Raw genomic sequence first — 24,137 nt, 5'->3', positions numbered from 1 at the left:
TTGGAGAGGGAAACCCTACAAGACAAAAAGCTACACTAAGTGCTAACACTGGAGCAATGGCCCACTATCGCCACAGCCAAGGCCCCCTGCTCATTGCGGATTTTTGCCAATGGGAGGTGTCTTAGTAGGATAGCATCACCTATGAAAGGTATTCTAAGGTTAAGGTATAAGGCGATAGGGTAGAATCTCTTAAAAAAGACTCAAATTTCAGGTATAAGACTTCACTAAGAAGAAATACACTTTCGATGAGAAACCTAGGAAGAAAAAGCACAAATCCTAGGGTTTGTTGATTTTGCTCAAGTGTAGGAGTTCCCAAGGTCAAGGCAATGGATAGAAAAGGCTTCTAAAGATGTACCTCAACAAGTACTAAGCTCATACAACGTTCAAGAACGCCCTCAAGTTGAGGAAAAGAAACTAGGGTTTCCCTCTTAGGGCAACACCTAGGGCAAGATATTTTATGGAAGAAACTTAAGTGGATGCTCACCAAATATTAAGGTCAAGTAGCCAAGTCCCTCCACTTGAAGTTTAGGCTCTCAAGGCTCCACAAAACCTCTCCCTAAAGATTTTTCTCTAAGCCCTAGTTTGGTGTCCTAGCCTTAAAGGGACTGAAATTTTAAGAGAAGAATCTATCAATCAAAAGTAAGAGTGATCACCAAGGACTTGGACTAGTGCCTTGTCCTTTGGGCATATGGAGTTAAAGATGTTGAAGATAAGCTAAATTGTTTCAAAGGAGGCCAAAAATTGATGCCCTAGGTATCGATTTCTAGCATTTACCCACTTCTAAGGAAAATGGAATTTGATAGAGAGTTATAAGAATTCCTCCACTAGGAACATTCATTACATGTTATAAAATGAGTAACATATATGATTCTCAACTAGATAGCCTTCCAAAATCAATTTTCAACATATTAGGGCAGAAACAAGTATAATCTAGAAGCAGCAATTCCATACATTAGACAATTTCAAGAGAAAAAAATTCTTCAACAATAGGCACTTACAAGATAACGTGTATCCATCCATTCACCAAAAAAAGAGCTCCAAAGACAATCCAAAATAGCTTCCAAACATCGACATGCATCCCACAATACTCCAATAGCCAAAAAGAAACAAGTTTGATTTATTTTCAAGAGGTTTGAATTCCCCGAGTGATGATGACGACAAAGATCAAATGTGATCTCTCTAACTTATATGTGTTCAATGATCTCTAATTTTATCCTAAAAGCCCCTCTACTCATAAAATAACGAGCAAATACTAAATGAGTTTACAAGCCAACCTCATAGCCCGTGTAAAACATAACAATTAACCCACAAAGAGGATGAAATGTTAACGTTATTCATGAGTTGGGCTCCTCTAGTGCAAAAATGAGTGTAGAGGGCCCCATAAATCATGATCTAGGGATTGGCCCCTAAATCTCCATGCAAATCATCCCGTGGACCCCAGTTTTGTGTTTGGGGCACAAAATGGGTCTCATGGATCTCCAGGTGATGGAAGGCTGCTTCTACTCCAACGTTGAGGGTTGTGAGGACGTTGCTAGCCCTCCCATGTCTCAAGGGGTGAGACAAACCTCATATGGGCCTCAAATCAGTTGTCAAACCATGTGCACACTGCTAAGACGATCGAGGCATGTTAGTTCAAGTGCATCATCTCATGAATAATTTGGGACAAAGTGCAAATTGTTGGGTTTGTTGTAGATGGCTATGGAGTGGAATGATGCTCTGCAAATAGGAGGAGTCTTCTTGCTCTCAATGCTTCACCTGTAGGAGGTCATAAATTATAATGTTCCTGTAGTGGACATGGGCCCCAGTTAAGTTGCCCAGTGCATGATGAAAACCACCTGCCAATCACACACAATGTCTAGTGTTGCATCTTCACCATCAAGCACAATAATCATTACTGCATCTAAGTGAACCAAGCTTGTTAGTCAATGGCAAAATGATAGTTCATAGAGGGCTTCCCTTTCAAATTTGGGGCTTTGATCACATAACAATGTTATCTCCCTAGGTAGGAGTGGCTAATAGACGATCCTATTAGGTGTTCCCAACCCTTAAGGAGAAAGACATGTCCCTAGTACATCCTTTAGTCATAAATGGCATCTGAATAATGATGGAACAAAAAGGGGATAAAGGGGTCTCAGGGCCAATTGCCATGGTCAAAGGGGTAGCTATAGTGAGGAAATCCACATTCTAACCATACAAATTTGAGGAGGGAGCATGTTAGCAATATTAATATTTAATTTGTTGTAAACTGATAATAAGACATCAGATAAGAGTCTAAATGTAATATGTTTATATATATATATATATATATATATATATATATATATATATATATATATATATATATATATTGATAAAAATTGAATGATCATTACAAGGTTGAGGTGATGCTCCTTAAATAGGAGTTGACTAGCCACGCCTAATCAAAGAGACATATCCCTTGGGGACTGATGTCTCTTCATTTAACTAATTATTTGATAATTAATTGATTATAATTAATAATTTATTTATTTAAATAATAATTTAATATTTTAATATTTTATTTAATTGTTATGATTTTAAGTTCATAACATTGCCTTCCCCTTAAGATGCCTTGTCCTCAAAGCATAGGTAGGCCTGGGTGTTGATGCACGAAATGTTTTGATTCCCAAGACGAATCTTCCTCTGGTAACCTCTTCCACTTGATGAGGTATTCCTTTATTGTCTTAGATCGTAAAAACTTTTCTCGGGTAGCGAGTATACCCTCAAGTTCAAGGACTATTCTTCCTCCTTCATCGGTCTCTGGTATTTCTGTTTGTGTTGCTTGATTTTGCCCTAATATTTTTTGAGACTTGATACGTGAAAGGCATTATGGATTCGGCAATTGTCTAGTAACTTTAACCCATAAGCTACACTACTTATCTTTTTGATTATCTGGTACAGTCCATAATATTTATGTGATAATTTATTCTTCCCTTGTTGTTTTAGTGATAGTTGCTTATAAGGTTGGAGTCTAACAAAGACCCAATCTCCCTCCTCGAACTCTCGTTCAAAACAGTGTTGGTTGGCTTGTTGTTTCATTCTATTACGGGCCATGGTTAGATTTTCTTTTAGTAAGTTGATGATTCTTTGACTTTCTCCTAAGTGGTCTTTAACTGTTGGTACCCTAGAATCAAGGAGCGCAAAGTCCTTCCACCTAGGTGGCTCGTAACCATATAAGGCTTGGAAGGGTGTCATCTTAGTTGATGTGTGGTATGCGGTTTTATACCACCATTCAGCCAGGTGTAGCCATTGTGTCCATTTGTTTTGTTTATCTGTAACGAAACAATGAAGATATGTTTCCAAGCATTTATTAAGGACTTCGGTTTGCCCATCCGTTTGGGGATGATAGGTCGAATGCATATTAAGGGATATTCCTGCTTGATGGCAGAAATCCTTCCAAATTTTCCCTTTAAACCTTACATCTCTATCGCTGACTATGACCTTAGGAAACCCGTGTAGTTTGTAAATGTTTTTACAAAACACATCAGCGATTTGTTTGGTTGTGTCAATCTTTTTAATAGCCATAAAGTGGGCATATTTAGTGAGCCTGTCAACTACTACAAATATTTTATCCTTTCCGTCAGATGCAGGTAGTCCTTCAATAAAATCCATCGAAATCTCCTCCCACTTCTGATTTGGAATGCGTAGTGGATGTAGCAATCCTGGAGTTGGAAAATTTTCGCTCTTGTTTCTTTGACAAATATCACATTTTGCAACATATTTCTGAATTTCCTTGCTCATACCCTTCCAGTAGAATGACTGTCGGACGTTGTAGTAAGTCTTGTAGAATCTAACATGTCCGGCTGCTAGTGAATTGTGAGACTCGTTTAGTATTTTCACCTTAAATTTGGATGTCGGTGTTAGGTAAATTCTTCCCTTGTACCATAAGATGTCATTTTTCCACTCGAAGTCAGTATATTGACTGATATTGTTAATCATGGAGTCACAATCCTTATCCTTGGCATATTCGGCTCGTATTTCGTCCAACCACTCCGGAACGACTATCATGGCGACACATGTTGTGTGATCGTCATCTTTACATGAGAGTGCATCAACTACGACAATCTCCTTTCCCTTCTTGTGTAATATTACTAAATTGAAAGCTAACAACTTCTCCATCCACTTTTGTTGTTTTGTTGATAATGTCTTTTGCTGAAGTAAGAATTGAAGACTATTGTGGTCGATTCAGATTGAGAATTTACTTCCAAGCAAATACTGGCGCCATTTTGTCAGAGCATGTATGATGGCGAGCATCTCCTTTTGGTATGTTGATTTTAAGCCTTCTTGCTTATTAAGTTTCCTACTCTCAAATGCTATAGGGTGGTTGTCTTGCATCAATACAGCGCCAATTCCAAACCCAGAAGCATCACATTCAACCACGAATGGTTTGGAGAAGTCAGGAGTTGCTAGTACTGGTGTGGTTGATATCACTTCCTTTAATTTCTCAAAACACTTGGTTGCTTGGTCATCCCACTTAAAAGCATTTTTCTTTAACAAATCCGTCAGTCAAATGTGCGTACTTTTTTATAAATCTTCTGTAATACCCTGTTAAACCCAAAAATCCCCTTAACTTAGATATGTTCTTGGCTTTCGGCCACTCTTTGATTGCCTTGATTTTGTTGGGATCCACTTGGACTCCTTCCCTTGATATTATATGACCTAGGTATTCAACTTCCTTTTGCCCAAACATACATTTTGATAGCTTGGCGTAAAACTAGTTCTTTTCCAAAACAGACAATACTTCTTCTAGATGTTTGAGATGTTCTTCCCACATCTTGTTGTAGACTAAAATATCATCAAAGAAAACTAATACGAACTTCCTAAGATAAGGGTGAAAGAGCTCATTCATGGTTGCTTGGAAGGTGGCTGGTGCATTTGTCAATCCAAATGGCATGACCTTGAACTCATAATGCCCTTCATGAGTCCTGAATGTTGTCTTTTCGATGTCTTCTAACCTTACTCGTATTTGGTAGTAACATGATCTTAGATCTAACTTGGAAAAATATTTTGCACTGTGTAATTCATCTAACATTTCATCAATGAACAGAATCAGAAACTTATGCTTAATAGTGATTTTGTTTAATCCTCTGTAATCTATACATAATCGGAAAGATATGTCCTTCTTTCTGACCAATACTACCGATGCAGCGTATGGACTTCTACTCTTCGTAATGATTCCATGCTTCAGCAAGTCTTGAATTAAGCATTCTATTTCTGTCTTGTGGTGATGGGGATAACGGTATGGCTTGACATTAACTGGAGTTGAGTCGGTTTTGACTTCGATAATGTGTTCAATTTGCCTTTCCAAAGGTAACTTCATTGGCACATCTTGGAAAACACTCCCGTATCTCTGGATCAAGGATGAAATCTCTGATGTTTGATGAGTCCCTTATGTCAATAGTAATTCCAAGTGCTGACATTGCGCAACAAATGTTGGTGCCCCCTTGCGAATAAGCTTCTTCATTTGTTAAGCAAAGATGACTTGTGTTGGTGGTGCCTGAAACCCGAACAACTGATATTCCGTCCATCCCATTTAAATCTAATGAATTGTTTTATGTGATTTGCTGAATAAGTGCCTAGTGTTCTTCACCATTGTACACCTCAAACAACAGCTACTCCTCCTAGGGGAACCATATAAAAACTAGACTCCATTGCATAGTCACTTAATTGCAACTTAACTTTATGGCACTTGCCAACTCCATCTATTTGCTTTCCATCCGCTACCATAACATTTAAGTCTGCTATTGAGTAAGCAAAGATGTTCAATCTTTTTGCAACATTGACATCTACAAAGTTGTGTGTACTTCCTGAGTCCACCATCACAATAATGCTTAGCTTCTTGATGTAACATTTAAGCTTCAGTGTCTGTGGTTGAGCTATCCCTGTGATGGCTGCTATGGAAATTCGTGGCATATTGTCTTCTAATTCTGGACTAGGGTTTGCATTTTCTTCATTTTCCTCTTCGTCGGAGCTATCTTCTGAGGATTCCTCTTCTTGTTTAGCTTCACAGTTGTACAATTTTTGTGTTGCGCATTTGTGTCCTGGATGATACTTGTCTCCGCACTTCCAGCATTTGCCATCCTTTTCTCTTTCTACATTAAATTGTTGTTTTCCTTCACTTCGTAATGGTGGTGGAACATACTTACTAGTATTTTCTGACGTGGTTTTACCTGTCTTTCCCTCAAAATCTCTGTTAGTCCTGTCGTTACTGACATATGGTGGTTTGTGAAGTTTATATTTTCGCTCGATAATTATGGCTGCATGTCTAGCCTCCTCAACAGTTTTAGGTTTATGCAATTTTAATTCTTCGTGAATATAATCTTTAAGGCCACAACGGTACATTTTTTGCAACTCCTCATCTGAAAACCTTCTCTGCCTTACTGCTAATACTTCCCAATCATGAGTGTATTCACTCACTGATCCTTTTTGCTTCAGGTGAACAAATCTCTCATAGACATCATCCTCCTCTTTGTCATGAAACCTTTTTAACAGAGCGTTTTTAAGGTTTTGCCCATTGAATGAGCAACCCATGCATTTAGACGACCACCACAAAAACTAATCGTACACTTCTGCTTCTAAGTAATTGGATACAGTCATGACTTTTTCTTGTTCGTTGAGAAAAGGGTTTGCTAAAAAATTGCATCTATCTTATTTACCCATACGACAACGCCTTTAAAGTTCTTACCATCATACTTCGGTAATTCATTTTTGATTTTAAGATGGTTCTTTCCAGGAGAATGAGTATAATATTGGCTTCCTTCGAAGTGAATTTGGGGTATTTGTTGCTTCTCACGCCTCATGAAGTGCTGCTCTAGGGAAGTCTCCCCTTTTGGAGTCTTGATTCATATCCAATATTTTGTTAAAATCAACCCTAGGAAAATTAATAAAAATGAAGAAATCCTAGATAACAAGCCCTAGTTTCATGATGCCTCAGCCTTGCTAAAAATACCAATAAAACCCTATGTATATATATATATATATATATATATACTCACACCCTAGCATAAATAAATGAATTTCTAAATAAATTAATCCCATAGTCCTAGCCTAAGCCCTCTCGTAATCATACCATATTATAAAATCTTAATCACCTCAAAACTACTTAAAACCCCCACCTACCTCTTATCATGTCATATTATCCATTCATATCATGTAGCCTCTCCATGTAAAACATAATACAAACTATCAAATATTATTAAGACAAACATAATCCTTGGCAACGAATATGTTTTGAAACAATATCAAAAATTCCTTGTTAACAAATGACTTTGTTTAATGGCAGACAAACATGGTTCCCTATGACCATACATGGTAGACCTAATGTATAATGCAGCAACATGGTGTTAGACATCACTCACATGGCAGACAAAGCCCATTTGCATGGTGTTTTATATGGTCCATCTTTCACATGGCAACAGATTTAATGCATACATCACATGGCAGACCATATAAAATTTGATGCTCTAATGAAATACACATGATGTGCTAAACATTCGTATAACCTTAGTGCTATAATTAATTATATTACTATCATGGCAATCCCTTTGAAAAGAAGTTAAGGTTGTCTGCCATATACAATAAAGTTATATGCCATATATGAATTAAAGCTATCTGCCATATACAAATTCAAGTTGTCTGCTACAAATTGATTAATATAAGGTTGGTTGCACAAAAAGGAGATTTAAGTCGGCTTCTTCACCCAATACACACGTCTCTTCATTTTAAGTCAAAACATGTATAAATACAAGCTTAATCTCATTGTTTTAACCATCTGCTCAGTGAAGAACACAGAAAAGTATACGAATTGTTCACAACTCGTGAACAAAAGAAGGAAGAGACGGGCATTTTCTATAAAGGTTTCTCGGTGATAATTTAGCTCGGATTTCAGACAACTCGGACCTGAGTAACCTGTTGTGGCTCGAAATTGGAGCAGTCTTTGTGTGGCTCGGACCTGGTGCATTCCTTCTTTTTTTGAGGCAGCTATAAGACTCACCTACAGGCAGCATACCTTAGTCACCTACAGGCAGCATACCTCGAATATTTCCAGGCAGCAAGCACATAAATTACCTATTGTGATTGGGTATCTGATTATTGACTGTGGCTTAGAAATTTGATTGGGTTGCAACAAGACCTTGGACTGTGATGTGAAAAATCTCGAACTAAGGTACAACTTCAGTGGCTCAGTGATGTGACTACGCTCAACAATGGGTACAGTATCTTGGTTTAAGTAAAACATTATTGATTGTGACTAAGGCTCATCTATCTTTGTGGTGAAGTTTCACTACTAAGACTTGTGAAGAGATCTTGGACAGTGACATTATTGAATCTCCTCCTGGACAACAGCAATAATGGACGCCTATTAGTGCCTCAAACTTGTGAGTAGCTTTGCTTGTGGAGAATTGTTAATGATGCAGATCTGAACTTGTGAAGGAGACCTTTGGAGCAGGCACTCTATTAGGCATCCTTTCGAGCAGCCTAGTGACAGTGTTTTGAGTCTTGAGGATAGTGTTTTATGATCCATTGAAGAAAGACTTTTGAGATATCTTGTGACACCTTTGGAGTAGAGTTACAGTAGAAGAGAAGTATTGCAGTATTGAGGTCAATTGAAGAATCCCTTGAAGAGGCTTAGAGTTGGTGTAAAGCTTGGATTGCTTATTAAAGATATCTTGAAGAAGACATTATTAGAGATCATGAGGTGATTTGGAGACTTTGATTGGGTACAATGAAGTGCAGTGGCGATACCTTCTAATTGTCAAGGTTGTCATTAACGATGTTGCGTGAAGACTACGATGAAGCTGAAGATTGACAGGGTTTAGTGAAGAAGCCCTTGGGAGCCGTTACAACCTAACATACCTTGACAAAGTGAAGATATAGGGTTGGTGCCTCAGAATTGACAAGGTTGGTGCCTTGGAAAGTCCAAGTTCGTGCTTGGCAAATATAAGATTGGTGTCCTTGGAGTTGGTGCTCCTAAACTCAAGGTTGATGCCTTGGATAAGATAGGGTTGGAGCCCTAGAGGATCAGAGTCCTCAAGAAACCAGATCGGAGTCTGTACCAGATAAGTGTTGGTGCCTTAAGGGTTGGAGCCTCTAAATGCAAGGTCGGTGCCTTGAGAAGATAGGGTCGGTGCCCTAGAGGTCGGAACCTCACAAAAGTCCAAGTTGGTGTTTGGCAATAGGTTGGAGCCTGGGAGATTGAAGATCGGTGTCTTCATCTAGGGTTGGAGCCCTATATACATTGTACTAAATTTATTGCGAAAAAGAAATTAATAAAAGCATTTATTCTTATTGTTCATTTTGTGTTCTAAATATAAATGATCTAACTGGTAAAAGTAACAATTGAAAAGAAATACTGATTCACCCCCCTCTCCGTGTTTCCAACAGTTGACTTTTCTTGAATAGGTTTGACCACTCCAAAGAGGATTGTTTTGATTGTTGTTTGACCAGCTAAGGAGGTCGAGTCAAATGCACTTTGATCGAGCTGCTAAAGCTTTGTTTTGACCCTTGACCATTGACTGGTTAGGGCACACATTACTGCTGATTTAACTGCTATTGACCAGGGACGGAATTGCAGATTTGACAAGGTTGTTTTTGATCATCTATTGGCAAGTCAATTTTGACTTTATTGTACTCTCTCCCTCTGTTGAACATTTGATATAATAATAAGAAGAATTGATAGAAGCATTTTACCCATTTTGGGGTTTTTCCCTAGCATTCGCCAAATCTGGTGTTCCCTTGTCTTGGCTTGTGTTCTACTTTTATTGTTCACATTTTATCTATGGTTACTGTCAATGTATGGTTAATGTGATTGCTATTGGAAACTACATTGCAAATTGTCATTGGACTGTTAAAAGAACATTGAGGTAATTGTGCAAATCATATAGCATACCATTGCTAACTAAAATCAACATGGTATCAAACTAAGTCACCACGTTCGTGTTCATGTTCGAGTTCAAAGATCTTGAAATTCGAATAAAGTTCGGCACCTAAAATTTTTCCGATAAAATTCGACATATAGAAATTTGAAAAAAAAATGTATATATATATTGAGTCAATTAAGATGGGTGAGAAGATTGAGTTTGGTGGTGCACTTATATAGTAGTGACATTGACAGAAAGGGATCAATTTTCGAAAATAAAGTGCACATGCAGAGAGCGCACTCAAGTAAATTAAATCATAAAATATTGGTTTTTCGTTTGAATAAAGAAGACTATCTCATTTCCATAAAATTAATCGAAATACATTGGTTGCATACATCAATGGGTAAATTTAGTCACCAAAAGACCACCCTCGCATAAAATTAATCACAGAAGTCCTTTGGAGATCATCTCGTCAGCGAAATTTCAAAAAGGAATACTGCAGCTAGATTAATTAAATACTTTCATATGTTTGAAGTTTGAATAATTAAATATTTTTGTATGTTTTAAGTTTGAATAAAAAAATTAAATCTTTTTCGTATGTTCGAAGTTTGAATAAAAAATTAAATATTTTTTGTATGTTTGAAGTTTGAATTAAAAAATAAAATCTTTTTCGTATGTTTGAAGTTTGAATAAAAAGACAAAGTCTTAGTGAATGATGTAAATACCTACGTTTCCATAAAATAAGGAAAAGAATTGTTGCTTTAGGAAAGTATTGGTTGCACTGCTCAGGTGGCTTTACCCACCGAAAAACCTAACCCAGAATTTAAATCTTTTTAGCCGAACCTAATCAACATTTTTGCCGAATTTATTTATTTTTTGTTCAAATTCGCCATTTTGTTCGGGTTCAAATTCATCATTGGGTTCGAGTTCGAATTAGCCATTATGTTCGGCATACATAATCGAACCTGTTCGAAATTATTTGAGGTTTGGCAAGTTTCGAATCTCAAGGAGAAAATTCGCTGAACCCGATGACTTAGGTATCAGAGCCCAAGTGAAGACCAAGCCTAAGCAAGAGAGAAAAGCAATCACTAAGATTTTTTTTTGACAAAGACTATTAGACAAGTATCAATGGCCTCTACATCTTACCTTAAGACTGAAGACAACCTCAATGAAAAATCAAACTTTGGACCTGACTTTGGAGTAGCATGAAGTATTGGACTATGTGAGGGGAAAAGCGGTGGAGCCTCCTTCAAATGCGTTGGCTGTTGATAAGACGAATTACAGAAAAGGTGAGGTCAAAGGAAAGAAAATTCTGATTGACTCCATTCAAAAGCATTTGGTTGCCTATATTTCTAATTTGGGAACTTCTAAGGAAATATATGATAAGCAAGATGGACAAAGGGGAGTCTATCAAATCCTCCTTCATGAGTATAACACAAATCAAGAATGACCTAATATCTATTGGAGAAGACATTTCTAACATGGAGTTCACTCATTGCACTTGGAGGTCTTTCAAGACCTTGGGATGTATTTACTACCACCATTCTCAACAATGATAAGATACCTAGTTTCGATGAGTTATTGGCTAGATGCACTAAAGAGGAGACAAGTATGATGTAGAGATATAAGCCCTCCAATAGAAATGAACCTACTGCTTTCTCCACACATGCAAAGAGGAAGAATGATGCTTGTCCAAGAAGACAAGGTCAATGATCCAAGTAGGGATTCAAAGGAGGAAGAAAAGGAAGGTTGTTATGAATATAATTCATAACAAGTAAATAAATAAAATAAATGTAAATATTAAATAATTAAAAATTGATTATGTTAAATAGTCATTAAGTTAAATGAAAAGGTGTGTCTTTTAGACATGCCTAATCATGAAACGTCACCTGCTGAGATATAAAAGCAGGGCCTCATTGTAGCATTCATATGACATATACATTTTATATATATAATAAATTATTATTTCAAATACCTCTCGTGAATTTTTACATTAAAGTCTCCAAGCTATCAGTTTTCTTGCTTCAGTAACAGTCTTTATGCTTCAGTGGTATCAGAGCCATGGCGCACAATATAATGATGCAAGTATTTGAACGTTGTTCGCCACACAATGTGCCATTACGTTCACGTCCTGATTGCGTTGATCAGTTTAATAAAATTCAAGAAGTATTTCAGCGTTTAGAAAAATCATGTGCCGAAGCTACAACATGTTTTAAGGAGACTTATGCAGAAATCGATAATAAGGAAGATGATAGCGATGGTGAAACAAAACAAGATGAAGCATTAGATGATTATAATGTTGAAGATTCTGATGAAGCTCATATAGATCAGGATGATAATCCAGATGAAGATGATGTGGATGAGGACTATCTTGAGAAACACGAGGATGAACAATATCATAACAATGTGGAAGATGCAGAAGAAGATATTGGTGGTGATAAAGATTCTTTTACACCAACAAATTTCATTGAGCAGGCCGATGAAGTGATCCAAAAAGAGTTGGTGTCCTTACTAGAGCACGATTATGCAAAATATCCCCTTGAAGAAAACTCAGTCAAGGAGAAAAACAATGGCAGTAAGGGCGCTCCCAACGGAAGGTCTCAGGTTCCAATTCCTTATATAGATGATTTTGATGAAAAAGAATTAAATGAGGTTGTGCCGCTAACTGAAGAAAAAGTCTCAATTTTGTGAGTGGGAATGGGACATGAAGATGCTTCATTCGATGACTTTTCTAAAGCTCGTGATGCTTGTCTTGAAGATATGATGTACTTCCTAGGTCATAACAACTATAGTCTAGGTATTGTAGCCAGTGTTACTAATAAACTCGGAGCAATAGAAAATGATCTTGAAAATGTGAGAAATCGTATGGAAAGTGAGACCATTTTTTATGGAAAAGTTTCTTTAACAGAATTACTAACAATGCTATTTGAGGCATGTGGAGTTAAATACTAGGCAGATGAAGGTCCTTTGGACAAATTGATGTGGATGATGTGGTGGTCTCCTTACTAAACCAAGCCAAGGATGGCAATATAGAAGACTACCATGGATCCAAGCAAAAGGATTTGAAGAATTTCAAAGATAACCTTCTTGTTTTTCAGGACAGCCTTGTTCTTGAAATGCATAGATTATGTGATTGCTCTTTCATGTAAACCTCCAAGAGGTTTTCGACAGGTTACAAAATTGGTTGGACTCCAGCTTGTGACATCACTTGTTACCGTTGCAAAAACTCTCGGTGGACAGCGTGAGACTACACAACGCCAGTTGAATTCTACGGAAAGTGTTCAGCTGAGAATGATGCCCTTGAGGCAGAGCATGGGGGACAATTTTCTTTTTCAAAACACCTGATTTTGGATAACCTGGAAAATATGTATCACCAACTGATGTAGTAAGTGTTATATCTATCGTGACTCTGGGACTTCTCAAGGTTTTTATTTTTCCATTTTCCAAATTTGAGAAATGTACAAGAGCAATTGTATGGTTCAAAGATCATGAGAGCTTCATGAAGGTTGTAGACCTATGTTGCAGGAAACGTGGTATAGAGGTCTGTTTCCGTACGGAAACATGTACGAAACGCGGAAACGCGTTTGGTACGGCCGTGAAACGCGTTTCCGGCCATACTGCCACGTTTCTCGAAACGGAAACGGGTACGAAACGCAGAAACGCGTTTGGTACAGCCGTGAAACGCGTTTCCGGCCGTACTGCCACGTTTCTCGAAACGGAAACGTGGCCAGTACGGCCGGAAATGCGTTTCAGGGCCGCACGACCCACGTTTCCTCATTAACTTGTGTTTTTTGTTTTTTATTTTTTAATTTGTTTTTTAATTTACTTTTAGGGTATGTTAGTGACTTCTAGATGTGTGTCTAAAGTTATAAAGTGAATTTTTGCCCTAGTGTTGATATGCAGTTCATCAGGAAGTTTGAGGCATATGCAGTTCATGGTAATGTTAAATTCTTAAAGTAAAAGTGATATTCTCCTTTATTTTTCATTTTCATCCTTTTACTTAAATTTTTAACATTACCATGAAATGACTCAGGATGTTTGAGAGTGGTTTCGCCCTCATTGGATTTCATATGGAGAAAGTAGAATTTTAGATCTCACTCAAAATCCTGCAGACTTATTTGTTTTTCAGGATTTCAGGATTGGGGGATTGCAATGTTTCCATTGGATTTTATCATGTACTAAGGTATGGAACTTGTATTTAATCAAGAGAATCAAGCCCTCTATGCAGGGGAAACTCCCAATAATCAAGATCATGTAGGGTACTAGGGTATGAAACGTGTATTTAATCAAGAGCACTAAGGTCGTTCGACTATGTAGGAGGAAACTCCCAATACAACAGTGGTCCTTCTAAAGAATGGGATATGGATGCAAAAAATCCTGATTTGGATCTCTCTCTTGAAGCCTTATAGTCTTTATTGTACTTGCAGCCTCATATATTAATATAAATAAACGTTGATTTTGAGATTTGGATATATAATAAACGTTGCTTTTGGATATTCCGATATTTTTATTTTCATTATGTGATCATTCATGAGTAAATGTGATGTAAATTAAATCTTAATGTTTAAGTGTAATAAATTATAATGTATCATTTATGCTTTATGATTGCACATATATATATTTAAATATTTTCAATATATATATATATATATATATATATATAGATAGATAGATAGATAGATAGATATTCGCGTTTCCCCGTTTCCAAAATTTGGGGAGGTCGCGTTTCGTATCGCTTCCCGTTTCAGAAACTCGTACTCGTTTCCCCGTTTCGTGCAACTTAGTTGTAGACACTCAACAACCGGAGTCAACTATTGCTCGGAATCAACTATTGCTCAAGTTGATGCCGATCATTTCAAAAATAACAACACAACAGCTCTTCCTGACTAGCAGGCAGATTGCCCGAGCTTCAAGCTTGTCATTGTTGGCGATGCAGGCACTGGGAAGTCAATTGCAATAAATAGGACCTTATGAACCCTTCGATTTATTCAAATCATGGCTCTAAGAAAAAGGCACCTGGATAGCGCGAACTGTTCTCACAACAATAGACAAAAGCTTATCAAATTGGAGAACGGGAAAATCCAGGAATGGCGCGAGAATTGGGATTCTCAAACCATCATTAACGAAGGCCCACTTCGCGGAATGTTAGCCGAAATCGTTGCGAAAAAGGCATTGGGAACGTAATCAACGACAATGTTATCTGCATGACGTTGGGTATTGAGAAATGCTTAGAAAACATAGTGACTCACTTGATCAGACTCTCCAAATTGCGAGGTGATTGTTCGAAACCCGCAAGTGACAACATAATTGTTACATTGGATGTAATATTGCAGGTTCGGGAGATTAGAAAAATAGAGGGGGAGGAATGGAAGAAAAAACGGGAACAGGAAGCACGTGAACGAAAAGAGAAAGAACAGACTAGCGTCCATCTCCCCGTCTGCATCCAACTCTTTCCCTTCTTCGTTCCTGTCATGCCACTGTTGGAAATCTCTACCCCAACTTACGCTTACCACCACCGCAGCCCTTCAAACAGACGTGACCCATTCAAAAGATCGACGGCAGACCAATACGTTGTTCCACTGTAGCGTGCCACCAAAAGTCGTGACTGTTCCGTCATGGTGGGGTCGTAACATAATTAAAACATATATAAGTTTTAAATAATTATAATTATATAATATATATAGATTATAATTAATATATATATAATATATAAATGATAATTATATAATAAAAATAATTATTATTCTTTAAAAAAATAATAATAATAATTATTATTATTATAAAAAAGGGTCAATATATATAAAAAAAATGATAAAATTAAAGCTATGAAAAAAAATAGAGTTAAGATTAAAATTTATGATATAAACAATTAAAAAAAAAATGAGTTATTTAAAAAATAAATAAAATAAAAAATCGATAACCCTGGACTCAAATCAGAGTTACCAATGAATCATAGAAGATGAGCTACCAATGACGCAGTCAAAGGAAGAAAGTATTAGCGGTCAAGTGTAAAGAAGACATTCGCGGCATTCGTGGCAGATAAGAGATAAAGTCTTTTCATCAACAAGCTTTGAGGACAAAACTTCTGAAGAAAGGAGCTATGTTATGAATATAATTCATAACAAGTAAATAAATAAAATAAATGTAAATATTAAATAATTAAAAATTGATTATGTTAAATAGTCATTAAGTTAAGTGAAAAGGCATGTCGTTTAGACATGCCTAGTCATGAAAGGTCACCTGTTGAGGTATAAAAGCAAGGCCTCACTGTAACATTCATATGACTTATACATTTTATATACATAATAAATTATTATTTCAAATACCTCTTGTGTATTTTTACATTCAAGTTTCCAAGCTATCAGTTTTATTGCTTCAGTAATAGTTTTTATGCTTCAAAGGTGCTACAATTGCAACAGGTTCAGCCACCATGCTAGAGAGTGTCCTCACAAGAAGAATTCTCCAAAGGATGAAAACAACAACAACGAAAACCATTTCAAAGGCAATGGCAATCAAAGGAACAACAGGTTCAACAACAAAGGAAGGAGGAGTGCTCCCGCTACTCAAAATGGAAATGGTCGACCTCCCAAAAGGACAAAAAATGTCGGGTATGATGAAAGTAATGTTGTAGAAAAACAAGATGAGTTTATTTTATTCTGCTCTATCTATTGCCTCTCCACTAAATACTTTGGATCTATGAAACCGAATTCGTCACCCTGCCCTCTCATGTCCCGAATTGGACGATTCGGTCCGATTCATATCCCTCTGATCGTGTCCGTTCGTGTCCTGATTCTGTGACACGAATCCTAAAAAAAACACTTTTGCGCGATGTTAAAAGGTCGATTTGGCCATTCTATTTTCACATTAACCTTTATTCTTGGTTGTGGGTTTGTTGTGGGTGTGTGAGAGCAAAGAGCAAAGGATGTGGGAGCATTTTCAAAGAGATTCAAGCAACAGGTAAGTGCATTTTCTCTCTATTTTTTTTGCATTTTTATTACAGCAGTTTGCATGTGCATTTCTTTTACAAAGTTGTGCACTTCTCTTTTATTCTTTTATAGCATTCATGGCTCAATCAAAGGCAGCAGGGAAGGAGCAAAGCAAGGGGAAGAATGTCCCCATTGGAGATGCCCCTCCTATTCCAATTGCAAGTGTTCCTTCTATTGCAAGTGGGGTTGCAACAACAGCTTCAAATGTTGAGGGAAGACAACATCCCCAAGATAACAAATATCCCTTATGAAAATATGTCAAAAGAGAGCAAGGGCCAGGCAACAAGATGAAGGGAGGAGGCAATGTTGCTTGGAAATACAGCTATTGCAACACTAATTTAATGAGCACATATTACTGTGTGAAAGCTCATTTGTTGGCTTTACCAAGTTGTGGAATTGCAGCTTGTACAAAGATGTCTTTGGCAAAGAAGAAAAAATGGAAAGAGAGGCCAATGCTGGCATGGAAAATCTGGCTACAAAATCTAAAAAAAACAGAATGATGACCCCCTTCCATTCTTGAGGAAAAGAAGCAACAAATTCCCATTTGAGAGTTCTGGTGGGGGACAAGCAACAAAAAGAAAAGCAAATGCACTTGGTAGAATGGACAAGATTTTTCAGAAAGAGAAACGGGAAGAGCTTGATCTCACCATTGCCTTTTTTTTCTATCAAAACTTCATATCCTTTAATGTTGCACGCTCACCTCTATTTATTGAGATGTGTCGAGCTATAACTCAAGGGGCTCCATCAGAGTATGCGCCTCCTGGGTTAGAGAAGCTTAGAACCACATTGTTGACGAAGGCAAAAGAAAGGGTGGACAGAATGCTTGAGCCTATTAAATCAGCATGGCCAACATCTAGGGTTACCAATGTTTATGATGGATGGACAAATCCAGCACAGCACCCACTCATCAACTTCATCGTGTCTCCCTTGAATGGTATAGTTTTCTTGAAATCAGTGGATGCACTTGGACAATACAAGGTGTTGACCACTACGTGTCAACTACTCATAGCAGTACACCCCCTTTTTTTCGCAAAAGGGATAGCGCTTGATTGGCATGTCCCTGCCATTCGACAGTCATCATCGACTTGATCATATTATGTTGTAAACCCAGTCTGCATGTGTAAATTGTAAATAATCTTAGCAGAGCTAAGTCATGTATGTAAATTGCCTAGGTGGACCTAATTTTCTAGTGATAATCTACGTTCCGAAAGGTTTTTTTCTCTCACCGATCCATGATTGGCAGAGTTTTCCTTCAGCCTAACCCCAAAGCCGAAAGGAATTTTGTCATTAGAATCTTAGGAGAATCCTAGTGTGTTAATCTGCTAGATTATAGTTGTGTCGCAGAACTGTGTGGTTTATGAGGGTTTATGTCAAATGGGTTTTCCCCCTTGAGATGTAAAATTATAAAAGTCATGATGTAAAGTGTCTTTAAAAGAATGTTCAATGAATTAATTAACCAGGAGCGAACAGCTCAATGATAATACAAAGATATTTACAATAATAGAAACATCAGGTTTCTATGTAGAATATAGAACAAACAGTTTCATCTAAGAAACTGCTAAAAGAATAAAAATAGAAACAGCTAAAAGACTGAGCATTACTAAATAGAACTATATTCTAATACCCTCCCTTAATGCTCAATCTATTTACAACACCAATAGACCCGCGAAATTTTACAAATTTATCAGGACCAAGAGGCTTGGTGAAAATATCGGCGGGCTGCTCTGTTGTGGGAACATAGTGCAACTGAACTGTGCCATCGTCAACCAGCGGTCGAATGTAGTGGCAATGAGTTTCCACATGCTTTGTTCGTTCATGAAAGACTGGATTCTTGGCAAGTTTGAGCACTCCCTGATTATCACAAAACAAAGAAGTAGGCTTTGTCTGAAAAACATGCATATCTGCAAGCATACTACGAAGCCAAACTGCCTCACAGGCTGCCTTAACTGCTCCCCGATACTCTGCTTCTGTTGAGGAGAGAGCCACTACCTGTTGCTTCTTACTAGTCCAAGTAACAGCCCCAGACCCTAGACTAAACACATACCCAGCTGTAGATTTACGGTCATCAACCGAACCGGCCCAGTCAGAGTCAGTGTAGCCACTGAGAATAGGATTGGAGCTGCGAGTATATAAGAGGCCATAATCAGAAGTACCACGCACATATCGTAGCACCCGCTTTGCTGCTATCCAATGATCAGCTTTAGGAGCTGACATAAAGCGAGAAATGTAGCTTACTGCAAAACTGATGTCAGGTCTGGTAGCAGTTAGATAGATGAGACTGCCCACTAATTGCCTGAATAAAGTTTCATCCACAAGAGGAGAGGATGACTGTGCTGAAAGTTTGAGCCTGGTTCCATAGGAGTCGTGGCCGGTTTGCAATCCTGCATTCTGAACCTTTCCACAAGATTTTTGGCATACTTGGATTGAGAAAGAAAGATCTGATTTTCAGTCTGCCACACTTCAACCCCCAGACAGTAATGAAGAAGTCCCAAGTCTGTCATCTCAAACGTTCTGCATAGATCTTGTTTGATCCCATGGATCAAATGTGCAGAGCTGCCAGTAATGATAAGATCATCCACATAGACAACTACAAATAAGATATCATCACCAGTATGCTTGATATACAGGTTTGCATCAGATGGACTACGCTGAAAACCTTGATCTGTCAGGTACTGATCAATTTTCATGTACCAAGCCCGAGGAGCTTGTTTCAATCCATAGATTGCTTTAACTAACCGACACACTTTCTGTTCTTGACCAGCAACCTTGAATCCTGGAGGCTGCGTCATGTAGACTTCTTCTTGGAGATCACCATTTAGGAAAGCACTTTTTACATCCATCTGATGAACTTTCCAATTGAACTGAGCTGCTAGGGCAAGAACAAGCCTTATGGTACTCATCTTGGCTGTAGGAGCAAAAGTCTCCTCATAGTCAATGCCTTCCTTCTGTGAAAATCCTCGAGCCACAAGTCGAGCTTTATACTTGTCTAAGGTTCCATCAGCTTTGTATTTTACTTTATACACCCATTTGCAGCCTATGGGTGTTTTGTCTGCAGGAAGATCAGAAAGTGTCCATGTGTGATTCTTCTGAAGACTCTGAAATTCTGCTTCCATAGCCTGTTCCCACTCAGATGTCCCCTTAGCCTCTGAATATGTTTGAGGCTCAAAAGTACTGTGAAGGTTAGCCATAAGAGCAAAATTGACTGTAGACTGTTGTCTGTTCTTATGCCTAGAAGTTCTACCTTCAAGGAGCTCGTCATCCCGGAGATCACCTATGGTTTTAGCCCACCATTTGGGCCGAAGAGAAGAAGAACCAATATCAGGATTAGAGGAACCAATATCAGGAGGAAGAGAAGCAGGCTCAAGAGTAATAGGAACAGCAAGAGGAGGATTAGCTTCTGGAGGAAGCTCAGATAGAGTAGGATTAAACCCTGATGCTACATCATCCCTCCCATCAAATGGACTGACTGGAAGAAGAACACTGTGAGGCGGATCCTCAGAGAGCTGCTCAGAAGAAGAAGACTGAAAGAATCCTCTGTCTTCATCAAATACTACATCTCGACTGAAGCTAAGTCGACCAGTGGCTATATCTATCAGCCTATAGGCCTTGTGATGATCACTGTAACCTGTCATCATGAGTTTCTGACTTTTGGAATCCAACTTAGATCGCTTAGCAGATGGAACCCAAACATATGCAACTGAGCCAAAAACTTTGAGATGACTGATCTTAGGCTTACGACCAGACCACACTTCTTCAGGAGTCTTCCCTTTAACAGCCTGAGTAGGGGATCTGTTAAGAAGATAAACAGCAGTAAATACTGCTTCAGCCCAGAATTTGTTTGGAACACTCCGGTGTTGTAACATGGAACGAGCCATTTCAACAACCGTGCGGTTGCGACGCTCGACAACACTGTTCTGCTGGGGAGTGTAAGGTGTGGTTAATTGACGTTTGATGCCATGAATATCACAGAAGTTGGCAAAAGCTGAGGAACAAAATTCCCCCCCATTGTCGGTCCTAAGGGTCATGATATTACAACCAGATTCGTTTTCAACTAAAGTTTTAAACTTCTGAAAGGTACTAAGAGCATCAGATTTATTTTTTAAAAAATACACCCACATCTTTCTACTGAAGTCATCTACAATAAGTAAAAAGTATTTGCAAGCAGTGATAGAAGCTGTATTCATAGGACCACAAATATCAGCATGAAGTAACTGAAGTACCTGGGATGCGCGCCAAGATTCTCCATTTTTGAATGACGACCGATGTTGCTTTCCCGCTTGACAGGCGCTGCATACCCCCAACTGCTGAGTCTGAATATCAGGTAGTCCTGACACAAGTCCCTCCCGAGAGAGCTGAGAGAGATACTGCATATTGAGATGCCCATATCGCTGATGCCATAGAGTACTGATGGGAGAGACACGAGCTGCTAGAGCCACTTCTGGAAAGTCACCGGTGTCAAGTAGCCTTTATAGACCATGGTCCTCTAGGCCAGTAGCAACTGTCAGACTGGTCTCCCTGTCAATGATGGAGCACTTGTGTGCACTGAACACAACATCAAGCTGAGGAGAATTCCTCATAATCTGACTTACAGAGAGCAGATTAATCTCCATGCCAGGAACATAGTATACATTTAGAAATATGAGCGTGCGTCCACCAGACTGAATTTGAACTGTACCCCTGCCAACAACAGTGTACTTTTCACCTCCACCAAATACTACTGAATCACTGAAAGGTGAGAAGTCAATAAACCAGTCACGCCTGTGAGAAAAGTGACGTGATGCACCAGAATCAATATACCATGCAGAGGAAGGAACATGGTCTGAAGACCTTTTAGCCATAAAGGCGTAAAAGGCAGAATCTGTCTGTTCGGAATGTTCTGCAACATTTGCTGTCTGATGTGGCCCTCCTTCTAACCTCAGATTGGTAAGTGTGGCCATTTTCACAAAGAAAATACAGATGTATGACACACAAGAACAATGTAGCTGACTGTTTATCCTGGTGAAAATTTAAAGAACAGACTTTGACCTGCTAAAGAATATCTCTGCTGTCTAAAACAATAGTAATACTGCTAGCACAGAGTACAGTTCTGAAAATACAGTTTTCCACAAGATAATGCCGGTCTACCATAAGAGTATACTGATGCAATAACCAAATGTCACAGGTCTGAGTTTGAAGAATGTGCTGTCTTAGTTTCACACTTCTGCTGAATGATAACCCACTGCCGGCAAACACCAAGGTTATATATACTTCTCAGGTATCAAAATGGCCCACAGAAAAAAAAACACAAAGATGTAAACAATGGCCCACGTGAGCTATCCAAGCATCACGTTACTTTACGCTCAGCTACAGGTCTTGAAATAGAACGTGAATATATATATGTGTATATGAAGGCCCACAGGTGAATACTCTTGATATTGAAGTGATCACACACGTATATAATGGACCACGGGTTGCGTAACAGCGTTTGCAATAATACAGCGTTTTCAAAAAATACACCGGTTACGTGAAATATAATAAACCACGGGCGTATAACTGAACCACGATATGGCGTATAACTGAACCACGATATGGCGTATAACTGAACCACGGTAACGGGCGTATAACTGAACACTGATAACGGGCGTATAACTGAACACAGGTAACGTAACAGTGTTTGCAAAATACACAGGTTACGTGAAATAATGAACCACGGTTTGTTTTAAATATACTGCCACAGGTTTGACGCACACGGGTTTGACGCACGCCACTTGACTTATAAATCCACGGGCGTTTCAAAATCACGGGTTTGACTTATGAAGCACGGGTTTCAAAATATCGACCACAGACAGCGTTTAGCAGATCGAATCACGGGTTTCAAAATATCGACCACAGACAGCGTTTAGCAGATCGAATCACGGGTTTGACTTATGAATCACGGGTTTTAAAAAAAACAGATGCCCGCAGATCGATTTTCAAAACACAACTTCGATTTTCAAACAGACAAATGAAATTTGAGAGAAAAACACCTGGATCACGAATGCTGGAAAATTCCACGGTGTGGTCGAGTAGCCGCCCGGTGAGGAAGAAGATAGCCGGATCCGCGATTCCAAGCAAAAACTGGCCAGCCAAAAAAAAATCCCGCTCCCACGAAAACATTCACCGACACAGAATTATTTCTTTAATAAAATGATCATGCAAGAGAAGAATCCATTTCTGTATCGAGATGGACGACTGTAAGCTTTTATCACAGCGAGCAAAGCCGAGGCTAAGACTCAGTGAAGGCTGCCTGGCTTACAGAGGGCTCGACCTTAGAAAGAATTCAAGAGATTATGATGCAAAGAGAATTACTGTTCAAGAATAATCTCTTAACCTTGCTCTGATACCATAAAAGAATGTTCAATGAATTAATTAACCAGGAGCGAACAGCTCAATGATAATACAAAGATATTTACAATAATAGAAACATCAGGTTTCTATGTAGAATATAGAACAAACAGTTTCATCTAAGAAACTGCTAAAAGAATAAAAATAGAAACAGCTAAAAGACTGAGCATTACTAAATAGAACTATATTCTAATAGTCTTGAGGGTTAGAAAATGTTTTAATCCCCTCATAAGTCCTAAGTCCTAGGTCCTAGGTGATTTTTCCAAAGACTAAGTTCGAAGATCCATTTAAATAATAAATTTAAAATTTAAAATTTAAAAAAAAAATGAAAAGATAAAAAAGAATAAAAAAGGAATGTATATAAAAAAAGATATAAAAATAATAAATAATAAATAATAAATAATAAATAATAAATAATAAAATAAAATAAAAACTTAAAAATAATAAAATAATAATATTTTTGAGCGAATAAATGCAGAATTTCAATTTTTTAATGCATTAAAAATTCGACGGATGACATTAAGAGATATCTTGATCCTCATCAACGGTCGAAATCACTTTAACATGGATCACTCGAACTAGCCGTTGGGAATTTTTCCTTTAAATAGGGTGCTATGGGTCATTTGAGATCATTCGATCTGTGAGTCTTGTGCTGAAGAAAGCTCTTTTGTAAACTTTTTCTGGTGCTAATAAAGAAAGACTTTGGGGTTGAAATCTTGCTGGTGTTACTCTCCTGAAGTGTTGTGAGCTGTTTTATTTTCTGCTTATTTTTACTTTTCAGCCATTAGTAATAGCTTGATGTAAAGTATTGTTGAACACAGGTATCTTGTTCACTTACTAGGGTTTGAATGGTAATAAGATTTCTAAAATAATGGCAGGTATCTCCATTGTATCTGGAAGCTAGTATTGTTTT

The 24,137-nt window shown here is 38.0% G+C and overlaps 1 protein-coding gene across 2 annotated transcripts in view; it reads right to left on the bottom strand.

Moving 5' to 3' along the window:
• The window catches only part of LOC149198647 (uncharacterized), a 313,246-nt gene that overhangs the window by 96,791 nt on the left and 192,318 nt on the right, over positions 1–24,137 (bottom strand). The gene's annotated exons all lie outside the window — the stretch shown is intronic.

The sequence above is a fragment of the Pinus tabuliformis genome, chromosome 2_1, assembly GCF_031772625.1.
Source record: "Pinus tabuliformis cultivar Carrire ecotype Pingquan chromosome 2_1, CPIR1, whole genome shotgun sequence".
NCBI lineage: Eukaryota > Viridiplantae > Streptophyta > Pinopsida > Pinales > Pinaceae > Pinus > Pinus tabuliformis.
This window is presented reverse-complemented; position numbering and strand designations above follow the sequence as displayed.